Genomic DNA, 25,015 nt, shown 5'->3' on the forward strand with positions numbered 1-25,015 from the left:
AGACTCCGATCAAACCAGTGTCACCTGGACTCACCACACATGGCCACTGTCCTATTTATCACCCCCCACAACAGAGAGAGCAGAGGGGCAGGTGCTCAAAAAGAGTTAACTCGCTGCAAATTCCTGAGATATTCTGGCAGGGGAGGGAACTGGCTATCAGAAAGTCCGGAAGAGCCTGTGTGGTTTTTATTTATCTTGTGGGTGATGACAATTGAAGTTTTGATTTCCAGGTGATCGTGTGCCCACTCAGAAAAGACCCATGACTCCTGCTCCATCCACCCTTTTTCTCTACCAAGAGCCAAAGAGTCCACAAAGGAGGAGAAAGGTTAATCAGGGTTCAGTCTCTCTGGTCTCTGGCATGGGAAAAAATGCTCTCAAGTGCCCTTCTTCTCCTCTGCATTTTCTGTCTGGTTCTCTATGGTCCCAGAATGTGTCATATCTTTGCTTGATGGAAATGCCATAAGGACTGGGGCATGTCTTCATGATGGATCTCATAAAGCATCCAGCACACCAGGGGCATTTCATTTGAATAAAAAGCATACTGGTAATTGGAATAAGAAATTAACATTTTTCTTTCTCCCAGGGATTTCTCTGCAACAGTCCCTGGAGATGCTCTAAGTTACATTCTAATAAGCATGGGGACATTTTGCATGAGACTATTAGACCATGTCATGTTCCATCTGACCTTCAGAAGGCTCTGTGGGAAATTGAATTCCACTGCCTGTGTTTAAAGATGTACTCTCTCGTGTATTAACATGTTAAAGGTTGATGGCAGCCCAGAAAGTACATTCTAGAGACTTGGGTAAACAAGGGACCAGAGTTTGAAATGGAATATCTTAACATTTGAAAGATCATATTCTAACAATGATGCATTTTAAGCCTAGACACACTTGATCTCAAGGACAATCAAAAAACTCCCCTGGAAAAAAGAATGCTTAAAAACTGTCCTTCCCCAGGGCGCCTGGGTGGCTTGGTCAGTTAGGCTGACCTAGCAACAGTAGGTGGTCATCGTCAATGAGGCCAGCAGAAGTATATCTGGCTTATATGACTTGACCTTTGAGGGCTTGCAGCCTGGACTTAACCAGTGAGGTAAATCAGATGAAAGACAACTTTTAAAGAAGGCTCATAAGACAAAAGGCACTGGAATCAATTAGAGAGAAATAAAATTACAGTAGAGACTTTGCCTTATTTACCCTATGTCTCCAGTGCCCAGACAGAGCCAGGCACATAGAAAGACTTCAGTACATCCTTGTTAAATCCATTAAAGATCAAAGAGCAGGGCACCTGGGTGGCTCAGTCAGCTGATCATCTGCCTTCAGCTCAGGTTGTGATCTCTGGGTCCTGGGATTGAGTCCCACATAGGGCTCCCTGTCAGCAGAGGGCCTGCTTCTCCCTCTCCCTCTGCTGCTCCCCACTGCTTGTATATTCTCTCTCTCTCTCTCTCTGTCAAATAGATAAATAAAATATTTTTTAAAAATAATAAAGATCAAACAGCAGGAAGCCCAGCTCCCTCCCAGGGCTTCTGAGCACTCCAGGAAGACAAGGGTTTCTGTTTCCTCAGCGTTGTCACTCCTGCTCCCTGAGCTCCAGTGCACTTGTGCGTGAACACTCTCCTGAATATTGTTCACCATGTGTGGACACACGGACTCTGGCCCCTTTCTCTTTTAGTCCCCTTAACATTGCCAGTACAGGCTTGTGTGAAGCTCACTTTTTCTCCACAGCAGATGAAGATCATAGCACTGTTCAGGAAGTCAGGCGGACATCTGGACCATCTCTGCCACAGGAGACCCAGTGCAGACCAGCCCCTTTCTGAGCTCTCACATCCCATAAGGTGCTTGGGCTGGTTCTCCCATCTCTGCTCTATCTGGAGAGACTCCCATTGTTGGCTCCAACACTGACAGATTTGGGTGGCAGATGTGGGTGCGGGTGCTTGATAATTCTGCTTGGATGAAGCAGGTAGGCCCCTTTGGTCATAATCTCTTTCTTTCAAACTATACCAAACAATTGTCTTTCAGAATCAAAAAGGTGATTCACTAGTTTCTTAAAATGACCATCCCCCCTCTTTTATCTCCTCTAGCATACTCGTACCCCACCCAACCCAAGTTGAAAGGCAAACACTCTCAACTCTTTCTATTTCATTTTTTTCTGGTATTTACTACCATATTTTTTAACATGATGTTTACACTGCTATTTCTTGACTTATTAATTACAAATATTATTAATTGGCTTCTGTACCAGTCAGACTCCCACAAACCGATGCCAGATAGTCCAATAGAGGGAAATTTAATAGAGGATATTAGGTAGAATGTGTTAGAATTGCTGAATGAGTAGAGATCCATAATTCCAGCTCCCACCTCCTCCACAGCTAGAGGGACAAGGAGAAGGAGGTATTCTTTGAGCATCCAACAGGAGGGGGAACCACTGTGGCCACCTGGCAGATTATGTAAATATTATTCACTATTGAGTTGATACTGTAATTACATTTTCCTTCTCATACAACTTTTTTTTTGTTTTTCTTAAAATAATTGCACTTTCTGTGATTTGCTTAGTTTACTGTATAACCAGTGCAAAGTATTTCCCAACACTCAACAGTCTATGAAACCTCCTGATGCTCTCATCCACTTGATCAACACAGATGAAGGGGTTTGGAACATGCCACCCCAAAACATGTTGCTTTGGCATATTGATTATTTTGAGCCAAAGACCTTTGAGAAACAGCAGATGTAGGATGTAGGAATGGCTCTCCCAGCTCCCTTTACCTACTGAAACGTAGATCATAAAATTCCACATAACAAAAATACCCGCCCTGGACCAGGAACAGAAGAACAATCCTATCATAAGAGTATGGGGGTCAGTGCCAGAACGCACCCACACAAACAAACCTATTAAAATAAGCCATGATTCCCCCATATATTTCCTAGTCCTTGTCCCACAACTCACTGCCCTGAGCCCAAGCCCCTCTGTCTCGTCACATCCCCATAATTTATCACTCTTTATATAAAAAGGTAAATAAAGCATTTGGGCCTAACGGCTTCTTTGGGTCTTCTTTTATCTTTTGAAATCTCCCACATGCCCATAAAAATATTGAATAAATGTATATGTTCTTCTCCCGTTACTCTGCCTTATGTCATTTTCACCCTTAGGCCAGTCACAAAACCTAAGGAAGCAGGAGGAAGCTTGCCCCCTCTACATAGACAAGCCATCAGTTCCACATTCTTTCCTGGGAGACCCTCTCCTATACCTTGCTCTTGCCTGGGCCTGGGATACAGCTGCCACCCCAGTATCTGTCATCACTGTCCTTACCAGAGGACTCCATAGCTTCCTCTTTCTTGGCTTATTCTCTTACTATACTAAAACACATCCCCCACGGAAGACAAAAAGTACCATTTTTGAGTCACAGCTGTCTGAAAACACCTTGATCCTATCCTTACACCAGATTAAATTCTAGGTTGAAAGTTGTTTCTCCCATAGTATTTTTAAATCACTTTCTTGTAACCTTCACAGCTGCTTTTGAGAAGTTCAGTCCCATTCTGATTTCTGATCTTTTGTATGTGACCTTTGTTATTCTCAGGAATCTCTTAGGATTTTCTCTTTATCCCTACTGTTCTAAAAACACACGGTAATGTCCTTGGCCTGGGTCTTTTACATTCATTGTGTTGGTCAATCCAGGGATCTTTTGATTCTAGACCAGAAATCAGCTAACTTTTTCTGTAGAGAACAAGATATTAAATATTTTAGGCTTTGTGGGCCTTATGGTCTCTGTCACATCTTCTCCACTCTATCATTGTAGCAAAGCAGCTGTGGACTACATGGAAACAAAGAAACATAGCTGTGTTCCAATAAAACTTTATTTACAAAACATGCCAGCAATCCAAATTTGGTCCCTGGATGATTGTTGTTTGCCAACCCCTGCTCTAGACTCTAGATACTCATGGTCTTAAGCTCAGGGGCATTATTTGGTATTATTTCTTCAATAGTATCCTCCCCTCCATCTTTTCTAGTCTCCCTTTCTAGATCTATTAGTCAGGTGTTGGCCTTTTTAAATTGTCTCCCTGATATTCTTATTTTTTCTTTCTTATTGTCCACGTCTTATTGTTTTACTTTATGAGAGATTTCTCCCACTATTGATACTTCTGTAACTGTACTTTTAATTTCTAAGATCTTTCTTGTTCTCTGATTCTTTTTTGTTGTTGTTCTGGTTGTTTTTCTTTCATTCCTTTTTCAAAAAAATAGTAGCCTGCTTTTGTTTTGTAGGTGAAATATCTTTGTCTTTCTGAAAAAGAAGAGTTTATTTTTTAATTTTGTTCTGCTGTGGGCAATATCTCTATTTCTTCTGAGAACCCTTCTTATTTCATTTCTCTTTTATTGTTGGATGCTCTCCTCAGACTTTTGCTGATCTTTACCTGTTTACTAATATTTAAGTAAGGTGGAAAAAGCAATGGGAGAATAAAAGTCACCCACAAGTAGTTAACTTGTTCCTGAGGAACATAGTTCCTCTTAGCTTATCAGACTAGGAAGGGAGGTTTTATTCACTATAAACCCTGAACAAAACGTAAAAAACTGGGGGACCTGGGTGGCTCAGTTGGTTAAATCATCTATATTGATTTCAGCTCAGGTCATGATGTCATGGTTGTGAGATCAAGGTCCACAGTCAGGCACCACACTCAGCAGGGTGTCTGCTTTTCTCTCCCTCCCTCTACCCCTTCCCTCATTCGCTTGCTCGTGCTCTCTCTCAAATAAATAAATAAATCTTTAGAAAAAAAATGTAAAAACAAGGGTGTCTGAGTGGCTCGGTTGGTTAAGCATCTGCCATCAGCTCAGGTCATGACCTCAGAGTCCTGGGATGGAGCCCCATGTTGGGGTCTCCACTCAGTGAGGAGTCTGCTTCTCCCTCTCTCCCTCCCTCTGTGTGCACACTCTCAAATAAATAAAATATTTTTTTTTTAAAAATGTAAAAAATCAACTATCTGAAGGCACTGAAGAGTGACCAAAAGTAACCAGCTTTGGAGAAGAGCTGACAAGCACTGGGTCATTTCTCATTCTGTTACAGCTTCTAGCCTGAGTACAAGTCCCATTTTGTACCAAGCAGAAGGTGACAGTTCTAATAGAAACTTCCAGGCTCTCTGGCTTAAAGAATCAGAGTCCTGAGCAGCAACAAAGTAGGGGCAAACTGGAAAGGAGAGAGTCAGACACAGGAAGCCCCAAACTTCGTGTATAAATTCCCACCCCATCTCTGGCCACTGCCTGAACCCCAATGTGCAGACAGAGTCTACGCAGCTCAGCTAAGGCTAAAACAGACCTGAGGATGCTGCTGCTGCCCACCACGGGAGGGAGAGTTAAAGACTGAGTTACAGTTTGAGTTCGGGGAAGTTCACTTCTTGGTCATTTTTTTTTTTAATAATTAATTAGAAGCAATAAATACAAATAGTAGTGATGAGAAGTTTTAAACGTCGAGGCCAGGCTTATAAGCTGCTAAGGTTTAAGGGGCTCCTCAGACATCAGGAATCAAATGTTTCCTGCTCAGTTCCCTAGCCCCACCTCGGGGAAGAAGCAGCCTCTCCCAGCCCTTACCCAGTGGTGGGTAGGGAGTGGGGAGGAGGGGCTGGTGGTCAGCATTTCAAGGGCAGGGCAGGGGAGGGGGATTACAGAGCTCCCTCATTCAGAATGTAGACATGTCATTGAACCCCAACTTACACCTGTGTGCTACCTCTACCACCTGTGGTGCATGATGTTCTTAAAAGGAGAGTCTCCCCAGCATCCATTTCTAAAGGGAGAAGTTGGGATATTGGAGGGGAAGGGGTTATCACCTCTGCAGGAACTGCAGAGAGACCTGGGCCTCTAACACAACCTAGGCAGATTTTCAATCAATCTTTTGGTTCAGGGCCCTGTGTCAGGCCTCCACAGCCTGGCTGGGGCCCTGGGCTTGCTTCTCCGCAGTGCTTTTCTGTGGGCACCGAAGCCGTAACTTTACCCTGTTTGGGGTGGAGGGGGTGTCAGTCACCATTCTTTCCTCTGCTCTCCATCCTCCAAGAATGCGCTGACGTCTTTCATAGTTTCCCATATTTCCTCTAGCCTGTGTTTCATAACATGTTCTTCAGCAATCGTTAATTTAGGGAGCTTTCAGGAGGCAGAAGAGCTGCCTGCCTGGGTTCATCTGCCCCATTCCGCTGGGAAGAACTACAATTCAGGAATGCGCACCCATGCTTCGGCACCCAGCACCTACATCAGGGCACCGGGCAGCGGGTCCGGCCAGAGTGCGGAGCACCCAGCGGTGGCTGCCCTGGAGAGGCTGGCGGAAGGGGGAGATCTAAATCCGTGCGGGCGTCCAGAGCTGTCCTTTATTTCTGTGCGAAGGAGGCAGCGGCAGGGTTTTCAGCTCTAAGGTGTCTGATTTGCAGGCAAGGGAAAAGGAAACACAACCCATTTCCCCGGCAGGTTGTCCATGGATCAAAGCCGGGAGTGTCCTGATGTTCTGGCCGAGCTGCCCTTTTCCTGGCGTCCGTGTGATTCATGCTAGGGCCTCTCTCAGGTGGCAGCTGTCTCTGCTCACCTGGGCAGAGCTTCTGGCTGCTTCCAGACTCCCTTTAGGAAAGACAAAATAGCGTTTTTCACAGAACACGATGGGCTACCTTGGGTCCAAGTTTCTTTCCCAATTAAACTGCTAGAGAGGAAAGCCGGCAGCCTCCCTCCCATCTGTACCTTTGGCAGTTTTCACATATCCAGAAATGGAGCCAAACCTGCCTCACAGGTGTGTGAAGACACGGGGATCGGCCAGGAGCCGCGGGCAGCAACCGCCCACAGCGGTGCGAGCATTGGCCGCGGGCACTTGTCACCCCCAGGCCCGGGGCCTAGCACAGTGTCCGGCAGGTAGAGTGCGAGCTCAATAAAGTTTTTTTGAATATGACAGTGAATGACAAGAGAGTAAGTACTCGACCAAGTGCACAGGCCCAGGACTGAGGGGACCTGAAAGCCAGGGCTGTGGGACTCCACGCCCCACCCATAGCTGGCCCAGTCCCCAGCTGAGTCCCCCTGGACGAGCCTCTCGTCGCTGCTTCCTTAGCTAGCCAATTGTGCAGAGTTTTTCTACAACTTGAGCAGACTACGCGCAGCAAATCGATACTCTTGGACCAAGGGCTGCCACCTGCCATCTGCAGGAAGGCTGCCTGTCAACAGGAAAAGAAATCAATCCCTTCTGTAGTTACGTTAGCCAGCCCCCCAGGAGGACCTGCCAGCAGCGCCTGCCCAGACTCAGGCACTTCACCCAGCGGGAGACAGGGAGGACATCTGCCTGGAGGCCTCAGGTGGGCCCTGCAGGGCGTTTTCTGGAAGAAACTGAAACAAGGCCGCTGAAGGATGGATGACCCCTCCAGACATGAGTTGTGCCCACTCCCACCTCTGTGCCCACAGCTGTCGGGTGTCTTCCTGTTGTGATCAACAAACCACCCTGCTGGGCCATGATTTCCTGTGAGGGACATTTCTCATTTTGTCCTCACTTTGGAGCCAGAGACAACCTTCCTTCCCTCAGCAACCCCATCTCTACTTTCCCTGACAACAAACAAAAGCCCAGCCAGCCCCCAAGCAACCCAGTCAGCTCTAGGAAGCTTCTGGAAGTGGGGAGCAAAGCACCAATCAGGAACATCCTTTCAAAAGAGAAGGCTGGAAATGGCTTCTCTTCAGCGTCAAAAAAGATTAGTCTACCTCTCTTGCCTCTCTCCTTCCTACTCTTTTTCCTGCTGGCAGGCCAGGTTTGTCTCTTCCTTATTAATCCCTCGCAGCAGGGGGATTGTCCTGCTGCCATTCCAGATGCCTGGAAAGCCTGCCTGGTCCTAATTTTGGCAACGCAATTCCCAAGGAGCAAAAGGATCACACGCTACAGATACAAAATAGGATTTGTAGGGAGAAAGTTTCAAAGCAGAAAAGCAGCTGAACATGTAACCCCTGGACTTCTCACCATCCCACAGCCTGTGCCAAGTATAGAGGGTCCACATGCTCCACCCAGCATTCCCATCAGGGGGGCCCATCCCTAGAACACTCTATGCATTTAGACAGCAGGGAGGAGCTTTGTGACTGCAACACAAACAAAGCTCCCTGGGGGCCTTTTAATGGATGCAGCCTTGAAGCCCAGTGGCCAGTCCATCTACTGAGCTTACTCATGCCTGCTGAGCCAGCACCTGCCAAGTTGCCAGAAAGGGGAGAGAATGAGCTGCCAGGCCAGTTGTATTTGTCTTTCAAAACAGAGAGAAAACCAGACTGCAGAAATGCACTGTTCCTTTGACTGGACACAGGCTTCAGATAGTTCCAGTCTCCCAACAAAGGGTCACTCAAAAGATGAAAATGCTCTTCCCTTTCAAAATCAAGGGGAAGCAGGGTCCCTCTCAGCTATGCCTGGGAAGTGAAGCCTTCAGTTTTCCTCCTGGCCTATCTCTGTGCTCCTTCCCTGTTTTCAGTATCATCTCCCATCTGTGTCCCATCCCACCGCCTCCCTAGAAATGAACTCAATAAGTCATTAAAATCTTACAATTAACTCTAAAACGTAACTTTTGTGTACCACCTTTGTGTCCATTCTCATTGTATATGAATGGTAATTACTGAATGTATGCCTGGCAGGTAGATACCAAGCACTGCACTAAAAGGTGAGAGTCCCTAACAGAATAGAACTTAAATGTCACCCACATGTCTGCTCCCTGTGTGTCCCAAATTATCCAGGTCGCTCTTCCCTTCAGTTTGAAAAATAAAATGAATTGAATGTCCCTCCCTCACTCCATTGAACTGCAGGATTTCTATGTGTTTCTGGAAGGGCTCATGTACTCATACTCATCCCTCTATCTGCTTTCCCCTCCCCACTGAACTCTCACTTTGGTCTGAGAGCTTCCCTCTTCAAGCCATCACTCCCTTACTGCTCCCAGCCCCTCTTACAAGACGTTTGGCAATAGTTTCCCATTAGAACAAACTCCCAGAGATAGTCCACAGTTTTCTTTAGGACAATTTTCCCCTCATTGAAGACTGCTCATTGATACAAATAGGCCATTGGGAATCACTGGGATGTAGAGAACTTTATTGCTGTGGTATTTGCTATATGGGATTGCACCCATGTTTGAAATTTTCCATCGGCTTCAAATTGAATTTCTTTCCCCTGACCTTCCAGAGAGTGAGATGCAATTGCCCCAAAACATCATCACAATTAATGATGTGGAGCTATCCGCCTCCTCCACCCAAAAGAAACAACTTCTCTTAGAGTCCCAGGAAAATCTAGTGAAGACAGAAATACATTTGGCATGTGCAATATTAGGAAAATGTACTGGCCTCATGATGTGTATTAACATCAGAAATAGTCAATACAACATCTCGAGCTTGCCTCACAGTAGTAAATTTTGTCCCCAAATATTTATGGGTCATGTTCTTCCCCATATGACCCACATCATATTTTTTGTAATACCCACCTAGTTCAACATTCTCCTGACTTCCAAAACAACATTCTATAAAAAGTAATAGCTGTGTTATTAAAAAAGATAGAACAAGTCTTTAGATGCAGTTTGTGCCTTGATTCAAAAGTGCTTGTCTTCAGGCATAGTATCTGATGTTGTTATTGAAAACTTCTCAGTCTCTTATGAGAATCTGTTGTCCCCAGGAAACGTCCTCACAAGCATTCCCAATGTGTTGGATACCAAGGTTATCACTGTATGTCCTTCCCACCACACACACAAACACACGTACACATACACAACACACATCCTCTCAAATAAACTGTCCAACAAATGCCAAGTTCACATAAATCCTAAGAATCATAGTTCAGACATCTACTACACTGCAGTCACAAAATGAGTCTATAAAATTTTCTAAGTAACCTATATGGCAATGCAGAAAGTCACTGGGGCAGGCAATTGCCTACCCCAAAAGCATTAATGCAAGGGAAATAAAAGGAAAGAGAATTATAGGCCAATGCATGTATGAAATGTCTACTCAGTTTGCCCCTTAAGCTTGATACTTAGTATAATTTACCTCAATTAAGCTTGCGTGTCTCACCTTTTAAGACTCTACAACCCATGTCACCTACTTTGGGGACTGCTAACTACCCCTGAATTCAGTCACCATCAAGAACCTGGTCATAAGAATCCAGCTTATGCTGGCTGACAGAGTGTGAGAAACTGCCAGTGAGTCTGTGTGCGTGGGGTGCCTTCAAATCCATTTCAATTGGACAGCTGCTTATCAAGACTTTTCCCCAGAAACCGATTTAGCCTAATGATTGTGAGTAGCAATGACTTTTGCTTAATTAGTACAGTAATCAGTGCAAATTCCCCCTGAATGGTAGAGACCCATTTGGCAGGTGCCAAGTGATATTTAACCAGGTGCTAAATAGGTGTGAAAGCCTCAGTTCTGGTCTTTCCCACCTAGTTGCCAAATACATAAAGATGAAATGAGGTTCTAAGTATGCCTGGATGGATGAGTTGTTTAAAAGTTCCCTTAATTGCTGGTAAGAGCTACCCTATCCTCATCTCTTCTCCCAGTGAATCTTTGTGAAGGCAGAGACAGCACCAGAAGCAAAACAGAGCAAAAGTAAAGTCAGTAACACTTTGATGTCTCTGCCTCTGATTCCCAATTCTTCCTCTTTCCCAGGCCTCATTCAGCATTCCTCTCCTGATCATATGTCCTAATTTCTGTACTTAAAAGTGGGGCTGCTTTCATGCACAAAACAAGCCCAGGGCTACCATCCCAGTCTGCACTGCCCTGTAATCCACACTGATGGAAGTGAAATTATGCTCCTGACTGAACGAGAGAGGGGTTAAGATCAACATTAAAGAGAAAGGACATTCTACATACAGTCAGCTGTGTATGTATAATTGACCCAAAGAACATTCTCTTCATTATTAGGAAAAATGACTAATTTTTATTGAGTGCTAGACATGAGCTAGAAATGCTCAGGGTTTACTACTTAATCCTTTTCAATACCCAGTCCACCTCATGCTAAGCCAACCCATGTATGGCATTTGGCTGCTGGCTAAGGGTCCATGTGTGGGCATGTGTTCTAAGAGAGTCCAGACAGATGGAATGGAAATGCATGTATTCAACCACTAGGGATGCACTTTTTCCCTCTCCTGCACTGGATGTGAGGGAGAAAGCATGTTGCCCCAGTTGCTGTGGATGATCCTCTTGTCAACTCAAAAGGAGCCAGCCCGACAACAAAGTTGACAATCAGAAGAGGACAGAGACAAGAGAACTGAAGAAAACTTAAAGTTGGCCCAATAACATTTTGCCTGGAGCCCTCTTTACCTCTAGACTTCTCCCTATGTGAGCAAATAAATTCCCATATTGTTTAAACACATTTGAGCTGACTTTTCTGTTATTTGCTGCTGAAAGCATCCTAATTAAAACTACAGCACTCTGGGGAAGGAATTGTAATATCCATTTCATAGCTGAAGGACCTAAGTGTGTTGGGGTTAATTAACATGGCCAGGGGACTGGTTGAATCAGGGTTGAAACCCAAGACTGCCTGGGCACGCGTTGCCTATACCCAGGAGTAAGAAAAGCCTGAGAATACCCTCAAGGCTGATACATCCCTGTGACGGTTGATTTTACCTGTCAACTTGATGGGGTCTAGGGATGCCCAGATACTTGACTAAACTTCATTCACTTTCTGGGTGTGTTTGTAAGGGTGTTTCAGATGGATCAGCATCTGAACTGGCGGGCTCAGTAAAGCAGATTGCCCTCTCTACTGCAGGTAGGCATCATTCAATCCTTTGAGATACTGAACAGAACAAAAGGCTGATGAAGGGAAAATTCCTTTGTCCCTTTCTGCCTGTCTGCTATCTTCTACCCTCATACTGGGATATGCACCACCATCTCCACCAGTTCTCAGGCTTTCAGATTGAAGCTGAATCACGCTACTGGCTTTCCCATGATATATTCCTAGGATGTATATATCCTGTTGGTTCTGTTTCTCTGGAGAACCCTGACTAATATAATCCCTTTCAGTTATTATTTTTAAATAAGTAACTGATTTACTTGGACCCAAGCTTAGAAAATCAGATGGGCGATCAGATAAAGAAATAACACCTTTTTAAAAGATTTATTTATTTATTTGTTTGTTTGTTTATTTATTTATGAGAGACTGTGTGTGTGTGTGTGTGTGTGTGTGTGTGTGTGTATATATATCTCTGTGAGCTGGGGAAGGGACAGAGGGAGAGGGAGAAAGAATCTCCAGCAGACTCCCCTTTGAGTGTGAAGTCAGACACAGGGCTTGATCTCACAACCCTAAGTCATGACCTGAGCCAAAATCAAGAGTTAGCCGCTTAACCAGCTGAGTACCCAGATACCCCTAGAAATGACATCCTTTAGCAAAGTTAGGGGACCTTTACCATTTGGCTGAAATCCATCCTGAAGGAAGAGTTTCTCATACAAGAGTAATGGCAGTGTTGCCAGAACAACACAAAAATCTCCCTAGTTAGCTACTTTAGAGGACCATATATTGTTTGTTTAGATCCATATATTATAGTGCGTTTAAGAAATCATGGAGTCATGATTATCACAATCTCATCTCACCCACATTCAAGGTGCAAGCTTGAATGTCTGGAAATAGTGGAGTCCTCCCTTTCTCTCTACCTCTGCTCACACACAAAGTACAGAACATTCTCATCCCATCACGTGTCTTTGGAATTCATCTTTGCCTCTCCACTTGCCTCCACTCTCACAAGCCTCTTTCTCATTTTTCTCCTCATGCGGCAACAACTACTTCATTGTTGACCTCTTGTAATAGCTGCCCTACCTCCGGACTCTCTACCACTCTGACCTCCTCACCTCCTCAAACAACTTCCATTATTCAGGCCTCTAAAAAAACTCAGAAACTGGCAGCGTAGCATTGCACACACACACACACAAATGCAGGCTTTGTCAGACAGACGTTGGGGCCAAATCTTGGTTCCACTGCTAATTAGCTGTGTGATTTTGCAGAGAAGTTTCTCAGCCCTATTGAGACTCAGTTTTTTCATCTTCAAAATTTAAGTAATAACAAGTACCTTACTGGGTTGCTTCGAACAGTATCGTGGACAATGAATACCTACTGATTTAAAGAGTGATTAGGTAGGGACACCTGGGTGGCTCAGTGGTTGAGCGTCTCCCTTCGGCTCACTCAGGTTGTGGTCCTGGGGTCCTGGGGTCGAGTCCTATGTCAGGCTCCCTGCAGGGAACCTGCTTCTCCCTTTGCCTATGTCTCTGCCTCTTTCTCTGTGCCTCTCATGAATAAGTAAATAAAATCTTTTAAAAAAAAAAAGTAATTAGGTAGATGGCACATGAAACATCAACTGCAAGACCAAGCAAATATTAGATATACCAGTCATCATTTCTATTGTATTTACCATATGTAATTACCATACTGTATATGGTGGCTGTCACCAGGGAGCTAATTTCTTGGTTTGGCATTTAAGCTTTACCTGGATTCCTAGGCTTATGTTTCTGCCCTCTCTTATATCAACACTCCAGTCCAGTCATATTCTGTTCATTGTCTTCTAAATATGATTCATGCATTCCCAGCTCAAAATACTAATTCCATCTGCTACCCCTGCCTGGAGCATTCTTCCCCTGCATCTCTACTTCTCTAAATAGTATCCCTCACTGAAGGTCTTTCATCATTCTATCTCCTTTCTACGTCATCGCCGATTGTACCAGACCAATTTCTCCATCCACTGAGCAACTCCTTACCCAGCATCCATGGCTTAGCCTAAGTGGGTCTTTTCAACTTGAGTACAAACTGCTTGAGGGCATGGAGCCCACCCTATACCTCTTGGATCCACAGTGCTTAGCAAAGTTTCCAACACACAGTAGGAACTCAATAAATATTTTTAACCATTACAATTCAGTGAGGCCACAACAACTTTTTAAAACATCCTTATCTGAGACTGTCAAGTGTGTATTAAGCAAAAATCTCTCCCAGATTTTTGAGGTTCTGGATATAAGAGTACATTTCCAAAGTTAGAATTATGATTCCACGAGAAGTTCACGCAAGTAGGCCTTGAGAGAATTGGTATCCATAAAAGCTGTTTTGACCTTTCCTCCATCCAACTTCATGTGTCTGAAGATATATAAAGAGATAGGGGGAAAGAGAAAGATAATTTTATATATATAATGAGGTTTCAGTCATTCACAGGTGACAGTACTAGAAACTTTGATTGTATCAGTAACAGCAGAGCTAGCTTCTCTGTCTATTGACGATGAATCAGTATGGAGCAAACTTGCTGAGTTTCCACTCCAAGAAAAGGGCCACAGGAGAAATAAATTAATTAAGGTGAAAATACTTTGTTAACTGTAAGACAGCAGCTCATGGATGAGTATTACAATTGCCATCACCATTGTTACCTCCTGATAATAATTAAATCATGGGGATTCTCTTAAGGGCAGGGGATGGTCTTATACTTCTTGGAATCTCCCCTAGACTCTAGCACTTCCTTCTTTACAGTGAGCAACTAGAAAAACCTTTGGAAAGTTTTGCTTATTAATAATTCTCCCACAGAGAGAAAATATGAGAGCTTAGCTATGAGTGAATAAATGTCTATGTGTGTTATAAATGACCCAAATTTCTCTAGAAATACCGGGAAGGGAACCCCACCTTCTGACAGTGTCATTAACAAGCTGTGTGCATTCCTTGTCTCTATCCATGGAGCTCCCCACCGTGAGCAGGAATCTGTGATCTAGGACCAGCTGCTCTGCCAAGCACAGATTTTAATGAGGGACTCTGCAATGGGAAACCATAGCTGCCACTGCTTTTTACGTTACGAGGGACTGCTGATTGACACCAAGAAGGCTTGCCAAGGTCTTGGGGCATGTGGAAGGGAGCAGTGAGCTATGTGCAGATACACTTTTTACATGTTGTTGACAGCCAGTGAGAGCAAGCTACCAAACACAGCTCCGGGCGACACAAAGCTTACAAAAATTAAACTTATCTGGATAGAAAATACAAAATCAAACTTTATTTCACTCAGCTGCATGCCATTGCATTTCAGGCAAAAAAAAAAAAAAAAAGAAAAAAATGTTTGTTCATGCAAACCTCTCTTCCCCCCAACCAAAATCCTTCTAGATTTAGAATCAAAAGTTCTGGATTTAAATCCCAGCTCTGCACCTTACTTATTAGTTGTGTGGTCATGAGGAAATCACTTAAATTCTAAGGATCTCAGTTCTTTCATTTATAATGAAAACAATGAAAGTTCTTTTTTATTTTTATTTTTTAATTTAATTCTCACAGAGCAGCTGTGAGAATTCATTGCGATAATATTGATTTGGGTCAGGTCTCCCAGAAGTAGAGCCCGAGACAAGATTCATAGGCAGGTGATTCAGCACAAAGTGCTCCCAGGAGAAACAGGCAGCAAGAAAAAGCAGAACAGGAAGAGAAAGAAACCAAGGTGGGCTGCAATTTCAGGCGAAGCTCCTCGACAGTAACCTGGGCCTGATCCCACAAGCAAACTCAGGAGCATAAAAGGATGCCTGCGTTTCTCCCATCAGGACCTTAAACCCTGTGTGTGGGAGGAGAGCAACTCCAGGGGCTGGGAACTGTCTTCAGGGAAGGGAAGCAGGGGCGGGCTGATGGAGAGAAAGGGCGCCCAGACTGGGAGAGGAGTGTAGACACAGACTGGCAGTAAAAAGGAGTCCAGAGCGGACCCCTGCTTGACACGCGGTGGGGCTGGATCTCAATCCGCCCGTGGCAAAAGGGGCTGCATCTATTTCAGGTTACAAGATGGAAGATTGCATAGAATCTAAATATCTAGAAGCCTGAAGGATTTTCTGAACTCTTGGCCCTGCCCAAAAGCTACACATCCAATGCCCTAGAGAGTCTCAAAGCGGCTTCTTAGGAAACAATCAATACTTCTTCCTCCTTGCTAGTCAGGCTGTGAGTGAGGAATCGAGATGAGGTTGACATTAAAATAATGAACAGGAAGCAATTCAGGGGAAATGAACTCAATTCTTCTTGAACATTCGGAGATTTTTGGCAGAAGATGGAAAGGGGTTAGGAAATAATTTCAACCTTGTTAACAGACCCCACCCCACCCCACCCCCAGCTGAGTCTTGGGACAAATTTCACAAATCCTCAGTAAAGATCTCTAGCCATACCCCTGAGGCCAAATCAGCTTCAACCAACATCTACAAAGGGCCCACCAGGCAGCTCCCCATGGACATCTCACTTGATTGTCAGTGGCTTGTGTGGGGCATTTAACCTTTAAGGAACGGAGGAGCCAAAATTGCAAAAGTGAAAGAAGCTTAGAAGTGACTTTTTATTTCATCTGTCTCTGAAATCACAATGCCCCCAAACCCCAGGGTTCCTTGCACTTTCTCTCATATGAGGCACTCAATTTGGAGGTTTAGGGAGTTGACCCCTCCTGTGTGAATGAATGACTTTGCAAGCACAATAATTGTTTCTTTCTCCAGGCAGAGAGGCAACAACGCCAAAAATACTCGTCTTCCTGCATAGAACAAAGCGAGAAGGCTGAAAACAGAACCCTGAAGCTCCACTTACAGCCCCACATTATCATTCCAATTAACAGGTATTTATTAAGTTGTCACTGTAGGCCGGCTCCCTGCTGCCTGCCGAGGGCAAATAGAGCGAGGGCGGAGGGTCCTGCGACAGCAGCACAGCACAGGGACCTCCTTCCAGGGACAACAGAGCAGACCCGTGGAGGCAACGCAAGGAAGGGTGACCTAAGGGAGGAGTCCCAGGGCCAAGGCAGAGAGCGAGGATGGAGAAAATCAGAGGCATTCTGAGTAGGGTCCGAAGCCAGCAGGCCCTGGGGAGTGCTGGGTGCAGAAGCAGCAGAGGCAGCAAAGATTGCTTACAGCAAAATGATTTCTCTTGGCATTCTCACCTTGAACCTCTTACTCAGCATTCTTACCAGAGAAATATCTGCCTTTTGGGGAGCACTGGGGAAAAGAGTTTCTGTGCTTTATTCCCACCCCACACCCACAAGGCAGGAGAGGAGTCTCCCCCAAGAGGCAAACAAACCACACCTCAAACTCCTAGAGATGACCCACAAAGATGGCTCACAACAAAACTGGAAGCAGAAGAAAAGGAGAGTTTGAAAAAGCGACTAAAACAAGAACTATTTCAAATCAAGAATCGAGGTTTAAAGGTGGGGACGGGGCTGCAGAAATGGTGGTGACTATACGTACAAGTTTTCTCAGGACAGCCTTGGTTTTGCCTGTGGTCCAGGCTTTATTATTAATAATAGCTCCCTTTGACTCTCAATAGTCCAAATAGTCCCAGTTTGGACAATAAGCTACGTGGTCACAATAAAGGAAATGGGATCAAGCACATAGAAGAGCGAGTAGTTAGTTTTGATAAGAGAACATCTACTCCTCAGAAGAAAGAAAAAGGAAAAATGGAGATTTACAAATAAGAAGTTAATTCAAGTAACCAAAATAGCAGGTAACTATATGAATCCAAGTAGCTGGGTTATATTATTTCTAAAACCTCTCCTAGCTTCTAAATTTTAGGATTCTAGATTTTTTTTCCTCATTAATAACAGAAGAGGGGAATATTGGGAGTTTAAATGGGCTGGTTGCTTGTGAAAGTTACCAAGAGATAATTATCTTCTGATTTTTCTCTACCTAGTATCCCACCTGCAGGCTTCTAACTCCTGCCTATCCTCTAAAAAAAAAACAAAAACAAAAACCTAACTAAAGGAGATTTAATCTCCAAGAAATGACTTGGAACCTAATTAATTAGACAGAAGGTTGTGTGAAAAGTTAGTGAAAGTGGTCTTCAAGGAGTCAGGACAGATAGAGACCAAACAATGAGAATTTACTGGTACATTTTTAATACTGCCAAGAGGATAATGTGTCCTCTTTATGGGCTTTACTTAGCAAATGACTTTTAAATTGTGATTTGCAGATTTACCTACACAGAAGGAGCCAACCAGCCAATTTAGATTAATACACACATAAAATACATCCTTACCCCAGTAATTATATATTCTCATTAGAAATAAGTAACTGAGATTTTCTACTTATTTATCAGGCTCATAGGAGTTTGGTGAGTGTAAGTCAATTCCCTTAGCCTGGCCTCAGAACAAACAGTTACTCAGGTTTCTGAAATCAAAAAGCTAAAAAGCACCCCAACTGGGCAAGATCCCATGAGGCACTGACTGAGCTGTCAGTCCACTTCTTTTTTGGTAATTCCATCTGTTTTTTCTTCAATATTAACACCTAGGAACTCTGAACAGCTGTGGAGCGTCTGGGGTCCCTCTACTGTGGGTAAGGACTGAGCAATTCAGGGAGGCTCTGTGTTGGGACCAGAGCTCTGATTCTTCCTCTCTGCCTCCCCCAAGGACCACTGGACTCATCCGGGATTGTTTGTCTAAATCGTCTAAATCACCACTTAATTCCCTTCTCTTTGGAACCAACTTCCCAGAGTATACAGACTGGCAAATCTACCCTGTAGGATGCTTTCTATCTCTGAGGAGCCTTCTTAGGCTTTTCTCAAAGTAGTATGAGTTACTTAATCTCTTGTCTTTGCCAACCCACAGAACTTGGCAAATATTACCTCCTGCTATTCTCCAGCCCCAGCCAGACAGATATGACCACCCCCATGTTCTCACTAGCACCCAGGTCCCTCTTCTGCAGTTGTCTCTCCCTTCCTTGTAGGCCCAGCCTCTCGTGCAGACTAATTGACTTTCCTAACCTCCAAGAGTTTTCTAATCCTCATACCAAACATCTAGCACCTGATGACACCCCCAAATCAAGAGAAAAGCTAGAATAAGGAAGGTGAGCATGGTGAGGGAAACCTATACAGAGCCCAGGATATCATCTAGGAGAAGCTTGTCATTTCAGGCCACCCACCAGCCAATGGCCATTTTAGATTTTTAGGCATGCTGAAAGTGATGTTTTATGAAGGAGAAGAACATTTTCAATAATCCACTGGCATAGGATGCTGTTAGTGCAGAAAGCAGGCGGGAAATGCCTACTCGTTAGTATGCCTCTGCATGACTGCATCTTTCAAGCTTGATTAATACTTAATGTGATTGTCTTTAAAATCTGTCACTGTTTGGCAGTGATCAGACGACTGCCAGTGACAGAAGCACAAATATTTGTATTAGGGCTATGCCGTCTGCGAGGGTTATATGATTAATAAATTTTGCCTGGTCGCCCACAGAGATTTTGTTTTCTAATTTATCAGCAGTGGTATTAACCAAAAATGCTAGAATGAGTGTGAAAAAGGAGAGGAAGGGCAGGTTGTTAGTAGCTTTGGGGTTTTTTCCTTTAATTATTGAAAGGGTGGCCCACTGCTTACAGGGACTGGCTGACAAATTTAAAAGTCCTCAAAACCCTGCTGGAACCAGAGCAGACACTCTTGAAACCTGAATTTCATCAAGGCGGATACAGCCTGAAGAGAGGAGAATGTTCCAAACAAATGCTTTAAAATTAAAAGGGGGGAGGGGAGGGGAGACATAGAAAGAGACAGATATTTTACTGCAGGGAGAACAATAAGATCCTTTTTTTTTTTTAATTTCAGAGTAAATGCACGCAAAATACCAGATGCTGTAACTTCAACAATTCAAATAGAGCCACACTAAATATTTCTGCGCCAGAAAGAACATTCTGAAAGGAGACGGAAGAGAGGAATGCCCGGGCTCACTTCGCCTTGAGAACAGCTGTGAAGTAATTACCAAAGTCTCTGCTCCAGGAAAATCCTAAAATCTGCCTTTAACTCCTCAGTGGTCACAAGGCAGTCACATGGGGCACCATGTTCTAGTTTTTCTATCTCAGATGGGAAGAAAGGCTTACGGGTATCTCTCCAGGCCTCCCTGACTACATGATCAAGCCAACTCTTCAGAATTGCAGCGTCCTGCCGGTGGGGCTAGGGGCTCAGAACATGGGCTTCAGTCACTCAGGTCTGGGTTTGAATCTTATCTCTGTCACTTTACCAAGTATGTGATCTTGGGCAAGTTACTTACCCTTTCTGGGCTCATTTCTGCTGGCTTACCTGGATAGTCACCTCCATGACACACACAATTGTCTTTCAAGGAGTAGAACAAAGACACTGATCCAAACAAAGGAAGACAGCAGTCCCTACAGGATACAATACTAACAGAAGGTGTCTAGTTCAATTACCACTATATTATTACCATCATCATCATTAATTAGGTGTCTGCTGTGTGCTAGTTTTATAAAAGATGACTAGCCACCTGTGTCCTATAAGACCAATAAATTGCTGGCAAGGCCAAATTACTTTATGCCAAAGTCAAATGCTGTACAGGGTGGTAAGGAGGACTTAGAAGGAAGAAACCCACAGAGGAGAGGGGTTTGGGGTTCAGACCAACTCTGAAGGTTGACATTTGCATGAAAGGAAGCTCACTGGGAATAAGGAGGCTAAGCCTGCTTTATTGAGATACAATTGACATGTAACATTGTATAAATTAACAATTGTATAAATACAATTGACATGTAACATTGTACAAGGTGATGATTTGATACACATATATTATGAAATGATTGCCACAATAAGGTTAGTTATATCTATCACCTCACTTTTTCTTTTTTTGGTGTGATGAGAATTAAGACCTACTCTCTTAGCAAATTTCAAGTATACAATACTGTATTCTTAGCCATTATCACCATGCTCTCCATTAGATGCCCAGACTTGATTCATTTTATTTTATTATTTTTTTTTTTTTATGATAGTCACACAGAGAGAGAGAGAGAGGCAGAGACACAGGCAGAGGGAGAAGCAGGCTCCATGCACCGGGAGCCCGACGTGGGATTCGATCCCGGGTCTCCAGGATCGCGCCCTGGGCCAAAGGCAGGCGCCAAACCGCTGTGCCACCCAGGGATCCCTTGATTCATTTTATAACTGGAAGTTTGTATCCTTTGACTACGGCTACCCATTTCCATCATCCCCACCCCCACCACAACCTGGAACACCAATCTACTCTCTGGGTCTCTGAGTTTGGTTCTTTTTAGATTCCACATATAAGTGAAATCATCCAGTACTTGCCTTTCTCTGTCTGACTCATTTCATTTGGCATGATGTCCTCAAGTTTCATTTGTGTTGTCACAAATAGCAGGACTTTCATCTCTTTAGTGGCTGAAAAAATATTCTATTGAATATATTTATATATACACATACACACATGTATAAAATATGTATACATACTAAACATATATCCATTGAAAAAATATATATATATATAATTTTCTTTATTCACTCATCCATCAGTGGATACTTAGTCTGTTTCATGTCTTGACTATTGTAAATAATGCTGCAATAAACATGGGGGCTACGAGTATCTCTCCAAGATAGTGATTTCATTTCCTTTGGCTATATACCCAAAAGTGGGATTGCTACATTGTTCTACTGCCTTGAAATAACCAATGACAGACCCACAAAAGAATCATACCCACCACCTATATCTACATTCAAATAAAATTTTTGAACATGAAGCCCCAACATATATAAATGCAAATATAATTACACACACATAAATTCATTTATGTTCAAACAATCTGAGCCTTCAGCCCTTTCAGTTAGGAGTGTCTGCTTTCAATCACTTCTATTTAGTTGAGCAAATCCTAAGTATGAGCATCTTCTATGAGCCCTGCTCATAGTGCTAGAGTTTCAAAGCTGAACATACCAGACCCAATCCTGCTAGTGGGAGAGGACCACAAGAAACCCTATCTGCAGAATGTTGGAAGTTTGCCCATGGGCACTTAGTGTGGTTTAGGAAGAAAGAGTGATCAGGAGCACAACTGAACCTGGTCATGAAGCGTGAGAAAATATCAGGGGTTGAAGGATGGTGATCAATTGAATGCTTAAAAATCTGTGTTCCTACATAGGCTTCAAAACACACATCAGTGAAAAGGACAGCACTGGCTAATGGAACCAGAAAAATTGAGGATTAAAACCCAAAAAGGAATATAAAAAGGCATATGTAACATGTCTTGACCTGTGAATAATTAATTTGGAATTACACTAAGTCTAAACGCCAAAAGCTTGGCATCCCATTCCTAGCTTGCCAGCCAAATCCCTGAGGAACAGAAAGCAGAGTATTTAGAGCTCCATGACCCCATCTATAAAATGACATGTCAACAGGTCACTCACTAACTATAGAAAATCCTTTAATCATTAAGCATGCAGAAATCTCTTGTAAATGTAAAAACATGCTATTTTGAAGCTTCCAAATCTAATCTAATTCCTTGTCTAAGTATCAATTAGCAGAGTTTTACTACCCCAGAGAGCTAGGACAGAAACTGAGACACAAGAGTGGCAAGAACCTATTTCCATTGGCACCGCAGAAGCTTATCTCATCACCTAGGACAACAGACTTCATTTCCTAACCAGCTTTCAAACCTCAAATCTCCCACATCTCTCCATCCCTCTGGCCATTACCCCACTGACCTTTCCTGAAATACTGTTATTCCCTTCCAGTCCATTTTAAAATGTAACCATTAAGGCACTCTCTTGCTTAAAACCCTTCATGGTTTTCCACTGCCCTTAGTATAAAATCCAAACACCATAACACAGCTTCAATGTCCCTTTGGAACTTGGACCTGCCTACATCTCCAGCTTCATTTCTAATCTCTTCCCTGCTCAAGCTCTACATCCTAGCCATGCTGAATTCTTTCTATTCTGTGAATGTACCATACTCTCTCGCTACTGGCTTTCATATATAGTTCCTCTGCTTGGAATACTCCTCCCTCTTCACTTGTTTAATTCCTCCTTATTTTTCAAACAATCTTCTTCTAGGAACTCTTTCCTTATCCTCTCAATTAATTTGCTAGCCCTGCAACATCTTCTCAATTCCATCTGTACTGGTCAAGAAAATATGGGCAATGATGTGGCAACAGTAAACTCTGACACCTTAGTGACTTAATAACATTTTATTTTTTAACAATTTGGAAATTATTTCAAGCTTACAAAAAGTTGCAAAACTAAAAATAGTACAAGGAACATCCAAATATCTTTTATCCAGATTTACTCATTGTTAACATTTTACCCCATTTGCATTTAACTTACATAACATGTGGTTCTTTGTCCCTAAATACTTAGGTGTATATGCCCTAAGAATAGAGAGGTCTCCTATGTAACTATAGTTACAATTGTCATCTTTACAGATAACACTAATACTTCTTAAAATCTCCTCTCATATTCATATTTTAATTTCATCAGTTGATCTTAGTATGTTTCTTGTAGCATTATCCCCCTTCTCGTATATGATCCATTCTAGGGGTGAATACTGCAATTAGTTGCCTCTTTTAATCTGAAATATTGCCACAGGCTTTGTCTTTTGTGACGCTGACATTAGAAGATTCTTTCTCATTCACATCACATGTCTGAAGCAGACCAGGCCACCCTCTTCTGTCTTGTAGCTCTGTTCTCTGGAATCTGAGGCCTCCAAGTGAGCATGGAGAGACTATCCTGGATGAAAGTGACACATCATTTCAACACACGAGGCTTTGGTGACAATTAATCACACAATGCTACCAAATGCAAGGGACTAAAAAACGTAGAAACATAGATAATGCGGAGCTCACGGTCTCTGCCATGCCTCCTACACTTCTGCTGTCATGAAACTTACTCTGTCCTATTGTAAATGCACATGGACCTCATTGTCACACTAGGGAGATTTTTGATGGTGTCATGGTAGGGTTTGCCTTGGTTGCTGCCATCTCCCTAATACTTAGTATATGGCCTGGAACATAGTCAGAACTCCTTAAATATGTGTGGAATGAATGAATGAATGACCAAGTCTGCTCAAATTACATATTTCAAATATCATGCACCCTCAAGAATTTTAACAAATTTCATACACCCACAAGAACTATAACAACTTTAGATTGCTCAGAATAGAATCTACACATTGAGTTTGGTCAAAGAATTAAACTCCCAGGTCAGTTCTAGAAACAAAGTGTAAGCCTCACTAGTGACTATAAATAAAGCCAAGAAATAGTTAAAAACTACCTAATTGTGGTTGGGAAATTGTTTCAATAGCCACAAATTCTAAGATGCCCACCTAATGCTTAATAGGATAGATGAATTAAGGGGAAGCAAATATTCCATTTAAGTCATATAACTGTTATCCCCATCTTCAACTGAGATCTCTCTGGAGCCTTTAGCAATTTGTTAGAGAAGATTCTCTGTCTCTTCCTTAAAGACCTTGGATGAAACTTAATGCATATTTGGAGGTTACTAAGAATAATACGTAAGACCTTAAAAACCTACAGCCCACAGAGGTAGTGACTCACTCAATATCACAAAACTGGCAAGTGATGACACAACCTTAGAATGGAGATTTCTGAGTCTATTGCTTGCGCTAACCTTCCCTCTTACCAGGAAGTCCCAACTCTGCAGAGCTGTTGCCACCTCAGTTTAGTTATTTCTATCCCCTCATCCAAAGTCATTGCTTTGAGCCCTGACAGTGCTTATCTCCAGGCTTAGGCTTAGAAATTTCTACTTGTATTTGGGAAAGCCTACTTCCATGTCTGCTTCTCACATTTCGCTCTGGGAGATGGGTCCCTGTTTCTTTCACTTACATTTTCCCCAAGTTGGCATGTTAATTGGCCAGAGTCATTACAGATCTGATGGCATAAGCTCCATGGCTCTTACACTGTTCTAGTCAGAAACCTAAGCTTTGAACTAGCCTGAAATTGGAGCTGGGACATCTAAGCAGATGTGATATGGCAGGCAAAGGCTAAGGAAATGTATGCCTCATCCTGGCTCCAGTAATGGTGGCTTTCATCATATTTCTTCCCTTTAACACAGCACTGTTAGCTCTTTTGTAAAGGCTTTACCTTGAACATCTCTTACTAATTAAGCCCATTCCTTCCTGGCAGTCTCTTTGTACTGCAAATGGGATGCAGCACTGGCTGCTGTGTGATTTGCAGCCACAAGAGTTACAAAGGTGCAGGGTGCCCAGAGAGCACTCAGGGAGAGGGTGAGGGGAGTGATAAATGGGTTATTTGTTCTAAGTAAAAATTACATATCCCTTCCTGGACTCTCCTACTAAGCACTGAATTGTTTTATTACCTAGCACTGAAAAGAGCC

The 25,015-nt window shown here is 43.2% G+C and overlaps 1 long non-coding RNA gene across 2 annotated transcripts in view; it reads right to left on the reverse strand.

Annotated features, from left to right (window-relative positions):
• LOC119872875 overlaps positions 1-25,015 on the reverse strand; it is a 161,526-nt gene that overhangs the window by 34,110 nt on the left and 102,401 nt on the right. The window contains exon 4 of one of the 2 annotated variants that reach the window (XR_005363428.1): positions 22,201-23,389. The exons of the other annotated variant lie outside the window; for it this stretch is intronic. This is a non-coding gene — a long non-coding RNA (uncharacterized LOC119872875). Of the gene's footprint in view, positions 1-22,200; positions 23,390-25,015 lie in introns of those variants that run through there. 2 annotated transcript variants of the gene reach the window in all.

The sequence above is a fragment of the Canis lupus genome, chromosome 8 (assembly GCF_011100685.1).
Source record: "Canis lupus familiaris isolate Mischka breed German Shepherd chromosome 8, alternate assembly UU_Cfam_GSD_1.0, whole genome shotgun sequence".
NCBI classification, from domain to species: Eukaryota; Metazoa; Chordata; class Mammalia; order Carnivora; family Canidae; genus Canis; species Canis lupus.